The sequence below is a fragment of the Orcinus orca genome, chromosome 2, assembly GCF_937001465.1.
Source record: "Orcinus orca chromosome 2, mOrcOrc1.1, whole genome shotgun sequence".
Lineage (NCBI taxonomy): Eukaryota > Metazoa > Chordata > Mammalia > Artiodactyla > Delphinidae > Orcinus > Orcinus orca.
The window spans coordinates 134,956,459-134,968,466 of NC_064560.1; the positions used below are offsets into that span (position 1 = coordinate 134,956,459).

Consider the following 12,008-nt stretch of genomic DNA (forward strand, 5'->3'; position numbering starts at 1 on the left):
AAATCTGGAAACACCAGAAGGAGAATTTTGATTTTAATATTGTCAACTGAAAAAATTGTGCAACCTGTGGTAAGTTGAGAATTATGTTTTATTTGGCGGACAAAACTGAGGACTTCATCCCAGGATGCAGTCTCTCAGGTAACTCTAAGGGACTGCTTCGAAGAGGTAAGGGAGGGGCCAGGATATATAAGAGTTTTTGCAGCAAAGACAGGTAGTCAGAACATCAAAAGATTACTGTCAATTTAAGAAAATCACATATCTCAAGTTAAGGAATTTAGCGCTTCTCTATGTATGGGAGGATACAAGAGTTTGGGCTCATTGAAATCATTCCTTTGATATCTGGGGCCCTCAGTTATCTGGGGCCAGTATCCTGTGCTTTCTCATTCTGAGTTTCCTCAGGGTGCACCATCAGGGGTGGCTGCAGCAGCTGACTGCTAGATGGGGGGCATTCTGTTTCTATCCTGAGTTCCCTCAGGGCTAACTCTCAGGGAGGCGGTAATGTGATGGCTTGATGGCTGCAACATCCTTGTTTACTGATATGGCAGGCAACATTTTCTCATTGACAATATTTCCCGCCTCCTATGTTAGTGTTAGAATTCTCAACAGGAAATGATTCAGAATTCCTCCTAAGTCTTTATGGATGGCCACAAGAAGATGGAAGTACTTCCGCTTTCCACAGTGATCAGACACTTAGAGATCCAAGTCAGTGAGAAGAGACACAGAAGTCCAGGCCAAGGGTTGGTGTTCCTAGCTCAGAGATGTAGAATCCCCATAGCCTGTGCCCAGCAAGGGGTGAGCAAGTTCTCTCTTTTCTGTCCTTTTTAAATCTCAGGGATCCTTTTAAATCTCAGATTCCAACAGGTGACAAAAGCATCTGCAAATGAGCCCCTGAGCCTGGAAGAGAGAGAGCAAGTGTGTAACTGCCCTCAGGAGAGGGGCAAAGGGAGTTTCCCACAGAATGAGATTAAACCTGACAGTTTGAATAATTAGGCTGCAGAAAGACTGCACCTGAAGGTCACACTTAGATTTAGTACCTGCTTTTATAAACAAAGAAAACTTTTTGAGACCAGAGGTGAGAAGATCAAAAGTCTGAAGGAACCAGAAGTATATTATTTTTTTATTTTGTGGGGTGTTGGGGAAGGGGAGAGGAGGCAGGATGCCAATTCTGTATTCTCAGTGTCCCACCATAACCCAGCCTTTTGTATCTACTGCTGAATACTGTTGGAGAATGTAGAATACTTGTGTTAATTGCTGGCATCATACATTTTTGATTTCTGAGTTTAGCCAGGCTCTCAGCACTTCAGTCATCTGATTTAATTCATTATTCTTTTAACATTTATTAAATGCTCAGCTTAAAAAATATTTAGAGGGCTTCCCTGGTGGCGCAGTGGTTGAGAGTCCGCCTGCCAATGCAGGGGACACGGGTTCGTGCCCCGGTCCGGGAAGATCCCACATGCCGCGGAGCGGCTGGGCCCGTGAGCCATGGCTGCTCAGCCTGCGCGTCCGGAGCCTGTACTCCACAACGGGAGAGGCCACAACAGTGAGAGGCCCGCGTACTGCAAAACAAACAAACAAACAAACAAAAAAATATATATATATTTAGGGAATTTGGTAGTTTGGCAGAGGACCTATTGGAGATGTGGCGATTTGACTTGCTGGCACATAAATCATATAAAAGTTACAGTTTATTCTGACAAGTGCTGAAGATACATTTTTAGCAAACATACTACAAAATATCAGAATGAATATCAGGGGCGAGAAAATGAATCCATTACTTATTTTATTGGGATACTTAGAGGATACCTAGAGTATCCTCTAGGATATTAGGATATTAGCCTGCATGTTTGCCATACAGTCTTTTGTAAAGTTGCTTCTGTCATCTGCACATTTTTTTTTTTTTTTTTTTTTTCAGCTGTGACTCCAGACAGGATCCAAAGAGGAGTTCTACAATCTCTTCTCTGGGTTTTATGGAGACTTTCTTTACCCTTCTGTGTTAGCCTCTTAAGGCACTGCGTCAACCTTAAAAGGGCACAAGAAAGGGCGATCTGCACATTTTAATAGGAGCTGAAAGCTGATATTTTTGGATCATACCGTGATCAGTGCTAATCATCTGAGCTATTAATTAAGGAGTGTTTTGTTTTGCTTTAGAAAGCAGACCAGCATTTGGTAAATTTAACATCCTTTGTGAAAATATAGTAGCTGGATAGATGCTCTATATAGCAGTGGATTGTGGAGGGTACCTGGTTCATTGGCTGATTAAAAAAATTGAATATAACATATATGTAGAAGAAGGTACAGATCATAAGTGTCCAGATAGATGGATTATCCCAAAGTGAAAACACCTTATACTCATCATTCAGGACAAGATAAATAGAATACCAATGTTCCAGAAGCTCTTCCCCTGTCCCTTCCCAGTTACTGTCTTGTGGGGAGATGATAAATACTTGTGGTAGGTCTGCCATCTTGAACTGGAATCTTTTTTAAAGTTTTTTTCCATCTTTCTTTTAATTTATTGAGTTAAACTTATCCATATAATAGGATTCACAGATCTTATATGTGAAGTTCAGTGATTTTTGATAAACATATATGACTGTGTAACCATACCCCAATCAAGATAGAGGACATTTCCATGCCCCTAGAAAGTTTCCTTGGACTCTCTTGTAGTCAGTCCCACACCCATAGGCCATGATTGTTGTGATTTCTGTCACCATAAATGAGTTTTACATAAATGAGTTTTACATGTTCTTATACTTCATATAAAGGGAACCTTATAGTATAGAGCCTTTTGTATCTGGTTTCTTTCTTAGTCTAATGCTTTTGAAGTCATCCTTGTTGCATGTATCAGTAGCTGAGTCCTTTTTATTGCTGAGTAGTATTCCTTTGCATGAATATAACCTAATATTGTTTTAGCTGTTCTTCTGTTGATAGACATTTAGGTAGTCTCCAGTTTTTGGCCATTATGAATAATGCTGCTATAAATACTTGTACAAGTGTTCATAAGAGTTCCAGTTGTTTCACATCTTTGTCAATGTTTGGTGTGGTCATTCTGTTCACTGGTGGGTATAAAATGGTATCTTTTGATGGTTTTAATTTGTGCTTCCCTTATGGTCAATGATTTTAAGCCCCTTTTCATGTGCATGTTAGATATTGCTGTATCTTCTTTCATGAAGTGTATGTTCAAGTCTTTCACTCTTTTTTTTTTTTTTGGCTCATTTTTCTTCTTGTAATTGAGTTGCAAGAGTTTTAATATATTCTGGTTATGAGTCCATTGTCAGGTACATGTATTGGGAATATTTCTCCCAGTCTGTGGCTTGCCTTGTGATGAGCTGAAGTTTTAAATTTTCGTGAAACCCAATCTATTCCCTCCCTCCAATTTTTTTTTTTCTTAATGCTTAGTACTTTTTCTGCCCTCTCTAAGAAATCTTTGCCTGTCTACCCCAAGGTTGAGATTCTTGTGTATATTTTTACCTTTAAGATTTATAGGTCTGGCTTGTATATCTGGAATTAATTTTTTTGTATGAAGTGAGATAATGATCAAGGTTTATATTTTTTCATAGTTGTGTCATAATAGGAAATATATTTATTCTTTGTCCTTGGGTCCTGACACAAAGCTCCTAAAACCCTTGGAATTTCCTGAGTGATAGGATTGTCCTTTGTCATTCGTAAGGAGCCTCGTTTTGAGCACACCTGCTAGTTCACGCTAGTGAGGTGACTTGGGGTAGGACCCCTAGATAGCCTCAGGATGGGACTGGTCACCAGCAAGGCCAAGTATTTAGAGGGTTAGAACTTTCAGCCTCTCCTACTGACCTCTGGGAACGGGAAGCGGGGTGGGCTGCAGATTAAACTCTATGAAAATTCTTGAACAACAATTCGATGAGCTTCTGGGTTGTAAAACACGTCCACATGCTGGGTGGGTTGTGTACTCTAGTTCCATTGGGACAGAAGCTCTTGTGCTCAGGGCCCTTCTGAACCTTGTATTTACCTCTTCATCTGGCTGTTCATCTGTATCCTTTATAATACCCTTTATAATAAACTGGTAAATGTAAGTAAACATTTTTCTGAGTTCTGTGAGCTGCCCTAGTAAAATACAGGCAACCTCAGATATTGTGGGTTTGGTTCCAGACCACCGCAGTGAAGGGAATATCACAGTAAAGCAGTTGCATAAACTTTTTTGTTTCCCAGTGCACATGAGAGTTACGTTTCCATTATACTGTAGTCTATAAAGTGTGCAATAGCATTATGTCTAAAAAGAAAAAAAGTACATACCTTAATTAAAATACACTTTCTTGCTAAAAAGTGTTAACCATCATCTGAGCCTTCAGCAAGTCATAATCTTTTTGCAATAGTAACATGAAAGATCAGTGATCACAGATCACAATAACAAATATGATAATAATGAAAAAGTTTGAAATATTGCAAGGATTACCAAAATGTGACACAGAGACACAGTGAGTAAATGCTCACTTGGAAAAATGGTCCTGATAGACTTGCTTGATGCAGGGTTGCCACAAACCTTCAATTTGTAAAAGATGCAATATCTGTGAAGTGTGATACAATGAGGTATGCTTTCAATTGAACCTGAGGAGGGGGTCATGCGAACCTCCCATTTATAGCCAGTCAGCCCAGAAGCACGTGTAATAGCCTGGACTTGTGATTGGCATCTGAATTGGGTGAAGTCTTGTGGGACTAAGCCCTTAATGTATGGGATCTGATGCTATCTCCAGGTAGATAGTGTCAGAATTGACTTAATTGCTTGGCGGTGTTGGAAAACACACATTATAATAGTTTATCTAATTGTTCTAGCACTTTGTTTAAAAGACTTCCCTTTCCCTATTGAATTGACTTCATACATTAGACAAAAATCAATTAAGCATATGTGTATGGGTCTATCTCTGGACACTGTGTTGTGTTCCATGAATAGTTTAATCCTTAGAGTAGAACCATACTCTCTTGATGATTGAAGCTGTATAGAAGGCTTAATATCAGAAAGTGAGAGTCCTCCAACTTTGTTTTTTCTTAAGATTGTTTTGACTATTCTAGGTTCTTTTACATTTCTGTATAAATTTTATATTCAACTTACCAATTGGTGTAGAAAAGCATGTTGTTATTTTCATTAGGATAGTATCGAACTATCAGTATAGATCAGTTTTGGGTGAATCGAGATCCTGACAACATTGAGTCTTCTAACCCTGAGCATGGTATGTTTCTACATTTATTTAGATTTACTTTAATTTCTTGGAGTAATATTATATAGTTTTCAGTGTATAGGTCTTGTAATTCGTTTGTTAGATTTATCTTAAGTGTTCTTTGATGATATTGTAAATGGAATTTTTTTGGGGTGTTTAATTTCAAATTGTTTACAGTTAGCACATAGTACATATACTATTGATTTTTATATATTAACCTTGTATTCATAATTTTTCCAAATTTGTTTTCAAGTAGTTATTTAGTAGCTTTCTTGGTACCTTGTATGCACATGATTATATTGTCTGCAAGTAAAACAGCTTCATTTCTTTCTTTCCAATCTATTCTTTTCATTTCGTTTTCTTGTCTTCTTATTGAACTGTCAGTACAGTGTTGAATAGAAAAGATGAAAGCAGACATGCTAGTCTTCATCCAGATATTTTTTTCTTATTTGATGATATTTATTCTCTTTACCAAGCTGTACAATAAAAGGGAAATGTCACATCTAGTGACATTAACATTAAATATTTCTTCATTAAGAAAGATGATAGCGATTGGTTCAAATTGGCAGAGTAGAAGGATGTGCTCTCACTTCCTCTTGTGAGAACACTGGAATCACAACTAACTGCTGAACAATCATAAACAGGAAAACACTGGAACTCACCCAAAAAGATACCCCACATCCGAAGACACAATGAGATGGTAGGAGGGGTGTAATCACAATAAAATCAAATCCCATAACTGCTGGTGGGTGACTCACAAACTGGAGAACACTTATACCACAGAAGTACAAGAACTGGAATGAAGGTTCTGAGCCCCACGTCAGGCTTCCGAACCTGGGGGTCCGGCAACAGGAGGAGGAATTCCTAGAGAATCAGACTTTGAAGGCTGGTGGGATTTGATTGCAGGACTTTGACAGGACTGGGGGAAACAGACTGCACTCTTGGAGGGCACACACAAAGTAGTGTGGGCACCAGGACCCAGAGGAAGGAGCAGTGACCCCATAGAGACTGAACCAGGGCTACCTGCTAGTGTTGGAGGGTCTCCTGCAGAGGCGGGAGCTGGCTCTGTCTCACCGTAAGGACAAGGACACTGGCAGAGAAGTTCTGGGAAGTACTCCTTGGCGTGAGCCCTCCCAGAGTCTGCCATTAGCCCCACCAAAGAGCCTGGGTAGGCTCTGGGTTGGGGTCGCCTCAGGCCAAACAACCAACAGGGAGGGGACCCAGCCCTACCCATCAGCAGACAAGTGGATTAAAGTTTTACTGAGCTCTGCCCACCTGAGCAACAGCCAGATCTACCCGACACCAGTCCCTCCCGTCAGGAAACTTGCAGAAGCCGCTTAGATAGCCTAATCCACAGGAGCAGACAGCAGAAGCAAGAAGAACTACAGTCCTGCAGCCTGTGGAACAAAAACCGCATTCACAGAAAGATAGACAAGATGAAAAGGCAGAGGGATATGTACCAGATGAAGGAACAAGATAAAAATCCCAGAAAACCAAATGAAGTGGAGATAGGCGACCTTCCAGAAAAAGAATTCAGAATAATGATAGTGAAGATGATCCAGGACCTCGGAAAAGAATGGAGGCAAAGATCGAGAAGATGCAAGAAATGTTTAACAAATATCTAGAAGAATTAAAGAACAAACAAACAGAGATGAACAATACAGTAACTGAATTGAGAAGTAAGTAGAAGGAATCAATAGCAGAATAACTGAGGCAAAAGAACGGATAAGTGACCTGCAAGTCAGAATGGTGGAATTCACTGCTGCAGAACAGAATAAAGAAAAAAGAATGAAAATAAATGAAGACAGCCTAAGAGACCTCTGGGATAATATTAAAGGCAATAACATTCACAATATAGGGGTCCCAGAAGGAGAAGAGAGAGAGAAAGGACCTGAGAAAATATTTGAAGAGATTATAGTCGAAAGTTCTCTAACATGGGAAAGGAAATAGCCACCCAAGTCCAGGAAGTGCAGAGAGTCCCATACAGGACAAACCCAAGTAGAAACATGCCGAGACACATAGTAAGCAAATTGGAAAAAATTAAAGACAAAGAAAAATTATTGAAAGCAGCAGGGGAAAAATGACAACACAAGGGAACTCCCATAAGATTAACAGCTGATTTCTCAGCAGAAACTCTACAAGCCAGAAGGGAGTGACATGATATACTTAAAGTGATGAAAGGGAAGAACTTACAACCAAGATTATTCTACAACCAACCTATAACCTACAACCAAGATTATCTCATTCAGATACAATGGAGAAATCGAAAGCTTTACAGACAAGCAAAAGCTAAGAGAATTCAGCACCACCAAACCAGCTGTACAACAAATGCTAAAGGAACTTCTCTAAGTGGGAAACACAAGAGAAGGGCCTACAAAAACAAACCCAAAACAATTAAGAAAATGGTAATAGGAACATACATATCAATAATTACCTTAAACATGAATGGATTAAATGTTCCAACCAAAAGACACAGGTTTGCTGAATGGATACAAAAAAAGACCCATATATATGGTGTCTACAAGAGACCTACTTCAGACCTAAGGACACATACAGACTGAAAGTGAGGGGACAGAAAAAGATATTCCATGCAAATGGAAATCAAAAGATACCTGGAGTAGCAATACTCATATCAGATAAAATAGACTTTAAAATAAAGTATGTTACAAGAGACAAGGACACTACATAATGATCAAGGGATCAATCCAGGAAGAAGATAAACAATTATAAATATATATGCACCCAACAGAGGAGCACCTCAATACATAAGGCAACTGCTAACAGATATAAAAGAGGAAATTGACAGTAACACAATAATATTGGGGGAGTTTAACACCTCACTTATACCAATGGACGGATCATCCAAACAGAAAATTAATAAGGAAACAGAAGCGTTAAATGATGCAATAGACCAGACAGATTTAATTGATATTTATAGGACATTCCATCCAAAAACAGATTACACTTTCTTCTCAAGTGCGTATGGAACCTTCTCCAGAAGAGATCACATCTTGGGTCACAAATCAAGCCTCGGTAAATTAAAGAAAACTGAAATCATATCAAGCATCTTTTCTGACCACAATGCTAAGAATTAGAATTCAATTACAGGGAAAAAAACACAAACACATGGAGGCTAAACAATACTTTACTAAATAACCAAGTGATCACTGAAGAAATCAAAAGGGAAATAAAAAAATACCTAGAGACAAATGACAATGAAAACACGATGATCCAAAACCTATGGGATTCAGCAAAAGCAGTTCTAAGAGGGTAATTTATAGATATATAAGCCTACCTCAAGAAAGAAGAAAAATCTCAAATAAACAATCTAACCTTACACCTAAAGGAACTAGAGAAAGAAGACCAAACAAAACTGAAAGTTAGCAGAAGGAAAGAAATCATAAAGATCAGAGCAGAAATAAATGATATAGAAACAAAGAAAATAATAGCAAAGATCAATAAAACTAAAAGCTGGTTCTTTTAGAAGAATAAACAAAATTGATAAACCATTAGACAGACTCATCAAGTAAAAGAGGGAGAGGACTCAAATCAATAATATTAGAAATGAAAAAGGAGAAGTTACAATGGACACCGCAGAAATACAAAGCATCCTAAGAGACTATGACAAGCAACTCCATGCCAATAAAATGGACAACCTGGAAGAAATGGACAAATTCTTAGAAAGGTATAACCTTCCAAGACTGAACCAGGAAGAAATAGAAAATATGAACAGACCAATCACAAGTAATGAAATGGAAAGTGTGATTAAAAATCTTCCAACAGAGAAAAGTCCAGAACCAGATAGCTTCACAGGTGAATTCTGTCAAACATTTAGAGAAGAGTTAACACCTATCCTTCTCAAACTCTTCCAAAAAATTGCAGAGGAAAGAACACTCCCAAACTCATTCTATGAGGCCACCATCACCCTGATACCAAAACCAGACAAAGATACCAGAAAAAAAGAAAATTACAGACCAATATCACTGATGAATATAGATGCAAAAATCTTCAACAAAATACTAGCAAACAGAATCCAACATTACATTAAAAGGATCATACATCATGATCAGTGGGATTTATCCCAGGGATGCACGGATTCTTCAATATATGCAAATCAATCAATGTGATACACCATATTAACAAATTGAAGAATAAAACCATATGATCATCTCAATAGATGCAGAAAAAGCTTTTGACAAAATTCAACACCCATTTATGATAAAAACTCCAGAAAATGGGCAGAGACGGAACCTACCTCAGCATAATAAAGTCCATAGAGACAAACCCACAGCAAACATCATTCTCAAGGGGAAAAACTGAAAGCATTTCCTCTAAGATTAGGAAAAGGACAAGGATGTCCACTTTCACCACTATTATTCAACATAGTTTTGGAAGTCCTAGCCACAGCAATCAGAGAAGAAAAAGAAATAAAAGGAATACAAATTGGAAAAGAAGAAGTAAAACTGTCACTGTTTGCAGATGACATGATTCTATACATAGAGAATCCTAAAGATGCTACCAGAAAACTACTAGAGCTAATCAATGAATTTGGTGAAGTAGCAGGATACAAACTTAATGCACAGAAATCTCTTGCATTCCTATACACTAATGATGAAAACTCTGAAAGAGAAATTAAGGAAACACTCCCATTTACCGTTGCAACAAAAAGAATAAAATACCTTGGAATAAACCTACCTAAGGAGCAAAAGATCTGTATGCAGAAAACTATAAGACACTGTTGAGAGAAATTAAAGATGATTCCAATAGATGGAGAGATATACCATGTTCTTGCATTGGAAGAATCAATATTGTGAAAATGACTATACTAACCAAAGCAATCTACAGATTCAATGCAATCCCTATCAAATTACCAATGCTATTTTTTACTGAACTAGAACAAAAAATCTTAAAATTCGTATGGAGACACAAAAGACCCCAAATAGGCAAAGCAGTCTTGAGGGAAAAAACCGGAGCTGGAGGAATTAGACTCCCGGACTTCAGACTATACTACAAAGCTACAGTAATCAAGACAATATGGTGCTGGCACAAAAACAGAAATATAGATCAATTGAACAGGATAGAAATCCCAGAGATAAACACACGCACCTATGGTCAACTAATCTATGACAAAGGAGTGAAGGATATACAATGGAGAAAAGACAGTCTCTTCAGTAAGTGGTGCTGGGAAAACTGGGCAGCCACATGTAAAAGAATGAAATAGAACAATCCCTAACACCATACAGAGAAATAAACTCAAAATGGATTAGAGACCTAAATGGAAGACCAGACAGTGTAAAACTCTTAGAGGAAAACATAGGAAGAACACTCTTTGACATAAATCATAGCAAGATCTTTTTTGATCCACCTCCTAGAGTAATGGAAATAAAAACAAAAATAAACAAATGGAACCTAATGAAACTTAAAACCTTTTGCACAGCGAAGGAAAGCATTAAGAAGACGAAAAGACAACCCTCAAAATGGGAGAAAATATTTGCAAACGAATCAGTGGACAAAGGATTAGTCTCTAAAATATATAAACAGCTCATGCAGCTGAGTATCAAAAAACCAAACAACCCAATCCAAAAATGGGCAGAAGACCTAAATAGACATTTCTCCAAAGAGGACATACAGATGACTAAGAAGCACATGAAAAGCTGCTCAACATCACTTACTGTTAAGAGAAATGCAAATCAAAACTGCAATGAGGTATCACCTCACACCAGTTAGAATGGGCATCATTAGAAAATTTACAAGCAACAAATGCTGGAGAGGGTGTGGAGAAAAGGGAACCCTTTTGCACTGTTGGTGGGAATGTAAATTGATACAGCCACTATGGAGAACAGTATGGAGGTTCCTTAAAAAACTAAAAATAGAATTACCATATGAGCTTAGCATTCCCAGTACTGGACATATACCCAGAGAAAACCATAATTCAAAAAGACACATGCATCCCAGTGTTCATTGCAGCACTGTTTACAATAGGCAGGTCATGGGAGCAACCTAAATGCCCATCGACAGACGAATGGATAAAGAAGATGTGGTACATATATACAATGGAATGTTACTCAGCCATAAAAAGGAACGAAATTGGGTCATTTGTAGCGACGTGGATGGATCTAGAGACTGTCATACAGAGTGAAGTAAGTCAGAAAGAGAAAAACAAATATCGTATATTAACGCACATATGTGGAACCTAAAAAAATGGTATAGATGAACCGGTTTGCAGAGCAGAAAGTGGGAGACAGATGTAGAGAACAAGCGTATGGACAGCAAGGGGGGAATGCGACGGGGGGTGGGGATGGTGGTGGGATGAATTGGGAGATTGGGATTGACATGTATACACTTATGTGTATAAAATGGATGAGTAATAAGAACTGCTGTATAAAAAAATAAATAAAATGAAATTCAAAAAAGAAAAAAGAAGCAAGATGATAGCTGTAGGTTTTTATTGATGCCCTCTATCAGGTTGAGGAAAGTCCTTTCTGTTTCTTTGTTTGCTGAGGAGCTTTTATCTCGAATGGGTGTTGAACTTCTTCAAATGCTTCTTTTTTTCATTTATTGAATGATCATGTGGTTTTTCTCATTTATTCTATTAATGTGGTAATTTATAATACATTGATTTATTTTCTGATCTTAGACCAAACTTGCATTCCTGAGATAAATTCTCCTTGGTCATGATATTTTAATTACAATAAATAATAGTATACTTACTTTTAATATGTTGCTGGATTCAATTTGCCAGTATTTTATTAAGGAGTTTTAGATCAATATTTATGAAGAATATTGGTTTCTAAGTTGTTTTTCCTGTAATGTCTTTTTCAG

At 37.9% G+C, this 12,008-nt stretch overlaps 1 protein-coding gene and 1 non-coding gene across 7 annotated transcripts in view; one reads left to right on the forward strand and one right to left on the reverse strand.

The window, feature by feature from the left end:
* NUBPL (NUBP iron-sulfur cluster assembly factor, mitochondrial) overlaps window positions 1–12,008 on the forward strand; it is a 253,222-nt gene that overhangs the window by 106,477 nt on the left and 134,737 nt on the right. The window lies entirely within an intron of this gene.
* Window positions 1,911–2,032, reverse strand: LOC117197584 (small nucleolar RNA SNORA26). The gene has a single exon (XR_004478275.1). It is a non-coding gene; the product is annotated as a small nucleolar RNA SNORA26 (small nucleolar RNA).